We start from the raw sequence: 10,271 nt of genomic DNA on the forward strand, positions 1-10,271 counted from the left end.
CCAAGATGCTTGGATTCAAACAGAGCTGACAGCTGTGTAAACCTGGTCAAGGTCCTCAGCCATTCTGTGATGCTATGTCACTATCTACATAACATGGGATTAGTAGCGGCATCTACCTCATCGGATTATTACGATGAAGTCAGTTAACACAGATAAAGCGCTTGGAATGACGTCCAGGCCGTTGGAAATGTTCGAGATACATCAGCCCATGCTATTAATAATTTATTTCTCAATATTTCCAGCTCTTCTTGAATGCCATCATTCCATATCGGTCTTAGAATGAAGTTTCCATCCTCGGTTTGGTAGAAACCAGTGAGCATGTGCCCATGACTTGGGGACCCTAGCATTTCTTCCTAACCCCAATTGTTTGATGTCAACCTCGGGAGTTTTCTCTCCATGATGCCTCCTTCTTCCTGTCACCTCTCTCTCTCTCTCCCTCTCTGTTTCTCTCTCTCTCGGTGACTGTTTGTGAAGTCACTTTGCCACATGCATTCTCAAGAGGCGACACTTGCTTATTCTGTCTTCTCCCCAACCCTAGTCCCAACCAGGATGCGCGCTCTATCAGCCAAGCCCGCGGAGACACCTTACTCAGAGCACTCCTGACGCCAAGGAGAGGCACACTTGCCTCTTTGGGAAGCAAGTGCCACTAAATATTTTATTTGGAGGGCTTGATGACGCCCCCCCCCCCCGCCCCGATCAGGATTCAGGAGGCAGGTGTTGGTGACAGGCAGTCGAGGCATCTAATACCTCCCAGACCCGTTGCTGTCGGTGCCAAGGGCAAAGCAGGGAGGAGATGACAATCAGACACAACTGCACCGAGCAAGTGGCTCACACAGCCAGGATGGGGACAGAGAGAAGGTACACGTGGCAATGAAGGCCGTGCAGTCAGAGGAGTCAGCCACTGTTCCCGGGCTGCCCTTCCAGCTCATTCCTCGCCCGCGGCAGAGTGAAGTCCGTCCTCTCTGCCAGCTCTCCCTTCTGAGGAGGAGGGCCCGACACGCAGGGAGCGGGGCCTGTGCTAAAGGGGATTGTAAGATTGCTTCAATCCACTACTTTTCTTTCTTCTCCTTCTTCTTCTTTTTAAACAAAGAAACAAAAGCCCACGGAAAGAAGACAAATTGTCCACTGTGACCCCAGATGAGTCAGGGACAGGCTGGACCTGGTGACAAAAAGTCTAGTGCTTCCTCTGCTGCAGGTGAAAGGGTCCTGGGGGTCAGTTGTGTTCTGCCTGGAGACCGCCCAGTTTGGGGGAGAGAAGGTGACTTTGCTGGTGGCAGTCCCGTGAGGGGCCGGCCTGAGCCTGGCCTGGGCGAGGAGCGGGTACACGGGGCAGGCTCAAGGAGGCCAGGGATTGAGGGCCGTGGGGGGTGAGAAAGCCACCGCCCATGGCTCCTTTCTGTGTCGGGAGAATGACCTCTTCTGACCTATTCTAAGCCTCAGCAGTCGTCACATGCAGGAAGGGCACCCACATTGTGACTTGGGGGCTGTGGTGCCCCATGCCACATCCCTCTGGGGGGTAGGTGACTTCACAGACGGGTCAGATGTAGTCTCAGCCCAGGAAGCCCCTTCTTCCCAAAGAGAACTGCAGCAGGAGAGACTGAAGTTAGATATTCAGGGGGACATCCCATCTGGAGAGGACTCCTGGGCTTCCTGCCAAGGAGCCTGGACTTTTCCAACAGTGAATTTTCCCCACCGCTGTCCAGGAATACGTTTACCCAGAGGCAGGGGACTGGTCCCAGTGACCTCAGAAGGCTCCTTTGGGTTTAAGACTTCTATGAATTCAGGTCTACGAAGATAAAAGGTCTACATGTGAGATTCTGGGGCCCTGGCTCGTTCCCTGTGGCGGAACGATCTTGAAGGACCCGTCATAATGTCATCCGCACAGTCATACATGCAAACATCCTGAGCGTCACTCTGTCTAACACGGACCTCGGAGGTAGTCCAGGCACGTTGGGTAGCACAAGGTGAGCGAGAGGGCGAGCGCAAAGGCCCCGGGTAATGCCGACAGCTGAAAGGCCTCAATTAGAGTAAAAGGAGCTATCTGGTATTTAAATAATTATTAGATTGAAGGAATAATCATGGGTTTGGGCTGATTTTTTCCCCACTGTCACCCTGATGGCGTCTATAATATTATTATTCAAATGCCCATGATTCTCATTGAGGAGAGACCCAGAGAGAGAGGAGAGAGTGGGGGAGGGGGCGGGGAACATGGAGGGGCGGGAGGGAGGCTCATTTAATCTCCATGTGACAGGGCTGCAGGAGGTACGATTAGTCTTTTTCTTATTTCAGCTGTCACTCATGCACAGACACCGAAGATTGTTATTAGCGTATTTTATGCACGCGATTTAAAGGGAAAAGGTGGGGGGGGGTTGTGGGGAGAGGGAGAATTTCCTACAGAAAATAAAGGGACCAAAGGAACAATTTAGATGTCACTGCTATACCAGCTGCATTTGCTTCATTAATCGAATGTCATTTTTTCCCCAGACTCCGTGCCGTTATGTGAGGCAAAGTGGCTACATCTCGCCCCAGAGCGAGAGGAAGAAAGTGAGGGAGAAAACGGGCCTCTGCCTACATGCCCTCCTGGCATCCTTCCCTGAGAAGGAGAAATCGATGATACTGTGGCCCTCCCCTGGGCATGAAGACGACTTTTGGTGACGGTTTCTATCCAGCCACCTTCTCGCACTGTGAGAGGGGAGATGCCCTACCAGTCAAGTGTGGGGGACTCCTGTCACAGGTGGGGAAGCCAGGGCCAACGTCCGAGAACCAAGGAGTAAGAGACGGAAATCTGAGGAGGCTCTACCAATCCCCATCAGCGGTGCAAGAGGATCCCATATTCCGGGCAGTGAGGCTTGGTGACCAGAGCTGTGGGTGGTTCTCTGCTCTGGATCCCACATGACGACGTGACGGCCATGGACCCTACGTCTCAGATGTCACAGCGGGCAGAGGCAGAGTGATGGGGCAGAGTGCACCCGCTGGGGGTGCTGGCAAGAAAGGCGGGCAGGCAGGCGTCGGGGATTCAATCACGAACCCCCAAATTTGTCTATCCAAGTCCTGACCTCCAGTTATGTGACTGTATTTGGAGGTGGTGACTTTATAGACGTAATTAAATGAAAATGAGGTCATTAGGTTGGGCCGTAATCCAAATGCCTGGTGTCCTTACAGAAAGGGGAGACTTGCACACAGAGGCCGACAGGCACAGAGGAAGGATCGAGTGGAGAGACACGGAGAGAAGACGGCCAGCGATGGGGCAGGGAGAACGTCCTGGAACAGACCCTTCCCTCATGGCCCTTGGAAGGAGCCAGCCTTGCAGACATCTTGCCTTGTAGCCTCCGGAACTGTGAGCCAACACATTTCTGCTGCTGCAGCCACCCAGTCCGGGGCACTTGGTCACAGCAGCCCTAGCCAGCGAACACAGCAGGGGGTGGATAAGATACTCTACCATCTTGGCTCAGGGGGGTCGTTCTTTTAAAGAAAATGGGCGTGCGTGCGCGCGGTTGCAGAAGCCATCGCAGGGCCCAGGCATCAGAGACATCGGGTTCTTCACATCTGTGTGGGAACTGAGGGCAGCAAGGGTGCACACCCTTTCACCCGGAGAACTCCGCGGCGCTGCCTTTCACTGCTGTACCACCAGCGGGGGCAGAATCGGCATCTGCCATGTCTCACCAGTCCGGCTCTTCCTGCAGCGTGTTCCCTATCCCGTCTGCTTGCTCCCGCCGGGGACAGTCGGTATGTCACCTGCAGGCCCCCAGAGCCCTATGGGAGAAGCTGCGACTCCCTCCACCCCACCCCGGCTCTTCCTCCGGCCCCGCCCCCGGGGAACCACTGCCTTTTCATATCAGGCGAGGGTTTTCTGTCGCTTTTTTTTTTTTTTTCCCCCCAGCTCTCCCAGTGGGCTCTGATGGGGCCCTGGAAACCACACCAGCTCTCCCAGGGCCTTAGCAAAACATGCAGTGTTTGTCCTGTCCCCTCACAGGCTGTAAAAGCTTGGAGTTGTCTCCCTGAATTATGAAGGGTTCCAAAGACGCACACTCACTTGAGGGGTGGCGGAGGGGAGGGGGCCCGGCTCCTTTCTGGGGCACTGCCTGGCTGGCTTTGCAAAGTCAAAACAAGATTCATTACCCTGGGGCCGGGAGCAGGGAGATACACCGCCTGACCCCGCAGACCTGCCCCATATGTCATGGGCCTGTCAGAAAGCTCCCAGAATTCCCTTTATTATCTAAAGGTCGCCACCCGGGCAGCGCTGAGAGAGCCCATGGTCTAAACTAAACTACAGAAGCAATCAATTTCAAGCAGCTGCCTTCCCCGCCACCCCTTCCCCCTCCCCCTCCCCCTTCCGTGGGCTCTGCCCTCTTCAACCCCCTCTGGGGGATGGCCAGGGAGGAACACGCCTTGCCATGGCCACCTCACCCCTGGGGCAGAAAGAATTTCTGCGAATTAGCAGGACTCTGAGCATCAGGCCCCGGAGCAAGACTGCCCTCTGCACTGCGTGGGGCCTAGAAAGGTCACCCCGCTTTTCCCCGGACTCTAAGCCGGACCCTGCTTCAACCATCATAGAAGTGGGGTTACTGTTCTGGTCAACGTTATGGGTTTCAAGGATAGAAAAAGGACTTCTCAGGCTCCTTCCAAAGGCAGACTAGGCATAAAAGGGGGGCTACGGCTTTGCTAAGTCGAGTCAGATTCATCCTAGGAGACTTCATAACCTGAGGGCCATGAGTTTCATAAAACAGCAAGTGCCATTTGTTTTCTATAACAATAATAATAGAAGGGGGCTAACGTTATTATTAGCGTTTGTCACCCACATGCTACGTGGCACCCTGTGCTAGATCCTTTCCATATGCGGTGGAGAATTCTGTGATTATCTTGCAAGATGGGTATTCTCCTACCCATTTCACAGATGAAAAACCTGAATCTCAGGAAGGATGACTAACTAGGCCAGTGTCATTTTGCTAGGAAGCAGGACCTTCTGATGCCCATGTTGTCCTCACCCTTACACCCTGCCTACCTATTTAGATGTTACTTTTTTGACCAAACCCTCTTATCGCTGGTCTGGGAAAAAAAAAAAAAAATCAGTAGAATGATCAGTAAGATCGGGCAAGTACTTTATTTTAAAGGTCAAAACCTGAGGCTCCCATTTTATTTCGGTAATGGAGCAGGCTGGGGTAGGGCGGCCCGGGTCGAGATATCGGTTACAAGGTGGATTCTGGGGCTGTTTTGTGGCAAGAGGTTTGCTAGCTGGCGAACTCTCTTTTCAGGGGCATTTCAAATGACCTTTCCAAGAAGCCTGGAGATGTGTCTCCTACCTTCTCGCCCCATCCTTACTGTAGGCAGGAGAGCCACGAACTCTGAGGTTGAAATGGGGCAGGAGAGCAGGACACAGGGTAAAAAGTGCCTGGCTAAATTGTTAAATAAATTACAGTTACTCCATATAATGGCATATTATGCTGCCATTAACCGTAATGTTTTCAAAGAATAATGACACAGCTCCGATTCACAGCAGTGGGAGGGAAAGGGAGAGAAAAGGAGAGGGAAGAAAAAATCCAAACAAAACCCCAGGCATTCATCTCAGCTCTCAGGCAATGGATTGGCCCTCAATCCCACTTACTTTCTCCATAAATTGCCCAGTCGTTCTCCTCTTGAAGGAAAACTGTAATGGCCCACCCCCACCCTGCCCGAGTCCCCGGCACTTTCTGCTTCTCCTGCAGAAGCCCCTGCCTCTCTCCTCCCTGGTGGCTCCCAAGGCCGGCCACGGAAGTGCTCTAGAAACAATCTGGAGCTCTCCCCATCATTGCTGCTTCACCCTCGCAGCAGGAAAAGGAGCCATTCGTGCCAGCTCGAGATCCATTTTTTAATACTGTCCTTTCCCAAAACTCAGGCTTCCCCAAAGTTCGAGAGTGGGCCTCCTGACCAGCAAGCCTGGTGGCGTCTCCCCGAAAAAGGCACATGTAAGACTGTCCCGGAGACTATTTGCAGAGACGGACCCTGAAAGCCACTGGCAGCTAATTCAGCCACAGACATCCTGCCCGGTGTGCCTCGTGCCTCAAATTCCTTGTCTCACTTTGCCAGGCACATGGCCAGAGTGTGACATCCACCCATGGAAACCCCTTCGGTTGCCCAGAGGGGCTTGAGGCTGGACGGCCAAGCACCCAAGTTCAAGTTCTCCTCAAGCTGGCTCTTCTTTGTCCAGCTTCCCTTTCCACCGCTCCCAAAGGCACTCCACTCCCAACAAACTGGTTCACGTGTGGAGTCCCCAGGACACCTTGCAGAATTTCACCTCTGCAGCTGCCTCCACCTGTCTCCACTTTCTTCTTTGCCTATCCAAACCCCGTCCGTCCTTCAAAGCTTCAGGAAGCCTCTAGGACCTCCCTGCCCCAATCGCCTGTCTCTCCTCCAAAGTCATTCAGCAACTGTTGTTTTTAGCACGCACTGCATTGCCAGGGTGGCTCTCTCGCTATGCGACTGTGTCCTATCCATCGAATCAGAGGCTCTTGGAGTGCAGGAATAATCCCTCGTGCTCTTCAGCATCTCGTGCAGGGGTAGCAGGATGCCCTTCCCTCCATTCTGTGCTCAGTCTGAATCATGGAGCGCAGGGGAGAGGGAAACGGGGATGCCCCTTTGCTTTTCTCAGTGACTAGTCTGCGCTTAGACATGGTGTGGACTAACACACGGGGCTCAACCATTTGTCATAACGGGTGGAGGTAGTGAGGAAGGGAGCAAACTGTTCGGGAAGGACCCTGGCTGGCGTTCATCTTGAACCCGCTGGGGAAAGAGCAAGTGTCACTGGGAGGTGAATGAGGTGGGGAGAAGGATGAAGAAGGATCAGCTGGGGTGTGTGTGGGGGCGGGGGGGGGGGGCGCCAGCTCTGCCGGTGAAGAATGCACAGCACAGGATGCACAACTTTTCATGCAGGAAAAGTCTTGGCAAGAGGGCTCCAAAGCCACAACCTGCACAAGTTCACAGATCACACGACATGTCTATAATAGTAAGCGGCCAACTGACAGCGAGCGGGATCAAGAGCAGAGTGGGGTGGGCTGCGATTCCCCTAGGGAGGCTTCAGAACAGGGTTCTTCCGTCAGGGGGTCAAGCTCACTGCAGTGCATGTAGCCAGGCAGCAGGTGCAGAGAGGAGACCTGGGCTCGGGTCTCGCTCAACCACTTCCTAGTTCGGTGACCTTGAACATGTTATTTAACCTTTTGGAGCCTCCATCTGCTGAAGGACACCTCACAGGGTTGTTGGTGAGGCTCAACGAGATTATGAATGTGAAAGCGTTCTGCTAACCCCACAAGCTTTGAATAAACATCAATTACTCTGGTTTCTGTTTTTGGAGAAACACTGTGCAAGGACACCACCTGCTCGGCAGCAAGGGCTGCCCTGTGTGTGCTGGGGATGAAGGCTGGAGGCTCCGTTTCAGCCAGGTGATTCTTATGCCGAGGAAGCTCCTGAGGGTCCTGGCCTCTCGGGAGGAAGTGGGTGTCGCGGGTCCCTGTAGCCCTTCTCCCCAGTGCCCTGAGCCCCAGACTTTCAACCTCAACCCCCACTTCCTCCCACCTTGAGGGTGATTTAAGGGCCACTTCTGCTGCTCTTGGTGATTCATCCAGGTGCCCTTGGCAGGAAAGAGGGAGGGAAGGAGGAGAGAGGAAAGCTGGCCCATAGGAGGAGGAGGAGGAGACGATGCTGAAGACAGTCCCTGAGCTGGAGCTCCGTGTTCTCCGGGCTCTTTCCAGACCGGCTCTGGCCAGCGTGTAGGGTGAAACTCCCCTCCCCGATCCTCCCCCGCATCTCCTCCTCTCCAGTGCTTTTCTGAACTGACAGCCCGCCTTCGAATACAAAGTTGTAACTCCTTTTTAAGGGGAAGCTTCTTAAGCAGGCTGGGTCCCCACCCTGTACCTTCCCACCTTCTGTTTCTATTATTTTCCTCTCTTTGTCTGAGACGCTGAGCTCCTGCAGAAAAGATCCTGAGCTGCCAGGCAGCCTCTCTTAAGTAACAGGCACATTCACACTCATGCACAACCGAGCAGGGGAAGTGCTCTGGAGCCGGATAAAAGGGAGCCATGTAGGGCTGGGAGGTGGTTGGCATTCCCGAAAGAGATCTGTCTGCTTACGGGGCTTGTCTGAGCTGAGATGCACAAGCACTCGGTCTGCAGGACCCTTAACACCTGGAGTGGCATTAAGCCCCTTGATGAGTAGACACGGGAAAAGAGAGACTTCCTGAGACCTTTGCAGTCCTATCAGCTCGGGACATCGAGGACCCCCGCTCTAACTTTGAGGGAAAGTGAAGTGCACAATTATCAGAGAGGCTGACGCGGGGAGAAGAATGTGCTGGAGGGAAAGCAGGGGGAATGCAGGCTGGTGCAGCGCTGGGGGACCTGGGGCAGGAGATGAAAAGAACTCCCTGAGTGAGAATCTGGCCCGGATGATGAATGGGGTGTGAGAGAGGAGCCTGGAAAAGGGTAAACAGCCAGGAGGGAAGCAGGGGGGAGGGAGGGGTGAGGAGAAAGAATGTTGAGGTCAAAGAGCAGAGAAAATGCTCTTGGAGTGATTGATTCAAGATCCAACATGTTGCACACCCGGATGGGTGCACACGTGCACACGGGTGTGCTTGCGGGTGTGCTTGGCCACCGCCTCTCGTCGCGTGCCCCTGCCAAGGGGTGAGCAAGTCTGTTTCTCTACCAGACCCATCTTGTGCCCTCTGGAAATCCTTTCTTCTGCCGTTTAGTTCTCAGGACCTGGTTCCCCCCTCCCCCATAATGCAAACAGCCATGTGTGCAGTGATTTGAGGGTTCATTGAGCATTTCCCATATGCTATGTCATTAACCTACCCCTCCCGCAGCCTGTGAGGGACAGCGGCCACAGCAGGACCCCCTCACAGGTGAGAAGACAGGTATATCTGGGGTGGAATATTTTGGCAAAAGTACTAGATGTGTTGAGGCGGGGACTTCGGGCTCCCGGGGTCAAACATGTCACCCTGCTGCCTGGGGTTGGAGGCAGGAGCCACCAGCTGAGATCTCCAAGGAGAGATCACCTACTCCAGGGATCGCTCTCTGCCTCCAGGTGGGCAAGACTCTGGTCATCCTCAGGGATGTGCTGCGGAATGGGGGGTGGGGCATCAGGAGCCCAACTCACGCTTGAGTTCTTGGGGACCCACCCCCATGAAAGAGGAAAAGGCCTGGTGGGGGGCATCTGGCCATGCACACAAAGCCATTTGGCTCCCCCTCGGTCCCGGCTGGTGGGAAGGCACAGGGTAGAGAACCCCCAGGGCTGGTGCAGGTGGTGGCTGATGGCAAGATTCCAGAAGCAGGGCTTTGTAAGGGGAGTAGCTGGGGGCCCCCTATCTGCTCGTATCTGTGGGGCAGAGAATTAGCTGCCGCTTCCCCCTCTGAAGACCGGCATATTTCCCGCGTCCCTGCAGCCAGCCCAAGGACAAAGGCATCTCCTGCCCCCTCTGGGACTGCTCTCCCACCCACCCACCCTCTCCTAGGTCTCTCCCCTGGCCCTCTGCTGCTCTGCAATTCCCAGCCCTGGCAGATCACTGATTAATTCAGGGCTGTTTAATAACCCTTCCATTTCGATGAAACAAGCTGTCTTGTTTTCTTTATTTTTAACACAGACTTTCGTTTCTTCGCTAAGCATCGTACTGTCATTTAAATTTCTCTGTCTCCAACCAAGCTGATAATAGACTGGAGTGAGCAGCTGTTTCCGTCCCGCTTATGACAACGATTAGAAGTCGGAGCTGTGCAGGCAGAGAGCTGACCAAGACTCGCTTCCCACCGGTCTGCCCCTGCTTGGAGACGGAGTACTCATTTGAACGTGATTACGGAGAATTCTGGCTCCAGGGGAGACCAGGGCTTAGCCCAGCCTAGCCTTCCCGGCACCCTGCTCTGAGGGGAGTCGTGGGGGCGAAGGAGTGAGAACCAGATTGATTTACTATGGAAGGAAGGCCAGCAGCTCCGGGTCGTTCTCACGAGCCCGAGCCAGGGCCAACAGTCGACTTCACTTCCAATGGAGCCTCTTCCTCCATCGTATTTACTGAGCAGCAAACAGGGACTCCAGTGGGTGGGGATCTCAGCCGTCACCCATTATACCTTTCTGCTCCACAGAGGAATCCCTTCTGGAGACCTGGCTGTCACCTTCCAACCTCTGTTTAAATTCCCTAAATGAAGTAGGGCTCATCCCCTCCCTCGGCGGCGCCTTCCGGGTCAGATGGCTCTGGTTAATCTCCCTCTCCGCCACCCTCCTGCAATACTTACACTCAACCTGTCTGAGCGTCATTTATT

This window comes from Lynx rufus, unplaced genomic scaffold, assembly GCF_022079265.1.
Source record: "Lynx rufus isolate CCGP_SWC_20201006 ecotype Redwood Valley unplaced genomic scaffold, mLynRuf1.p SCAF_15, whole genome shotgun sequence".
Classification (NCBI taxonomy): Eukaryota; Metazoa; Chordata; class Mammalia; order Carnivora; family Felidae; genus Lynx; species Lynx rufus.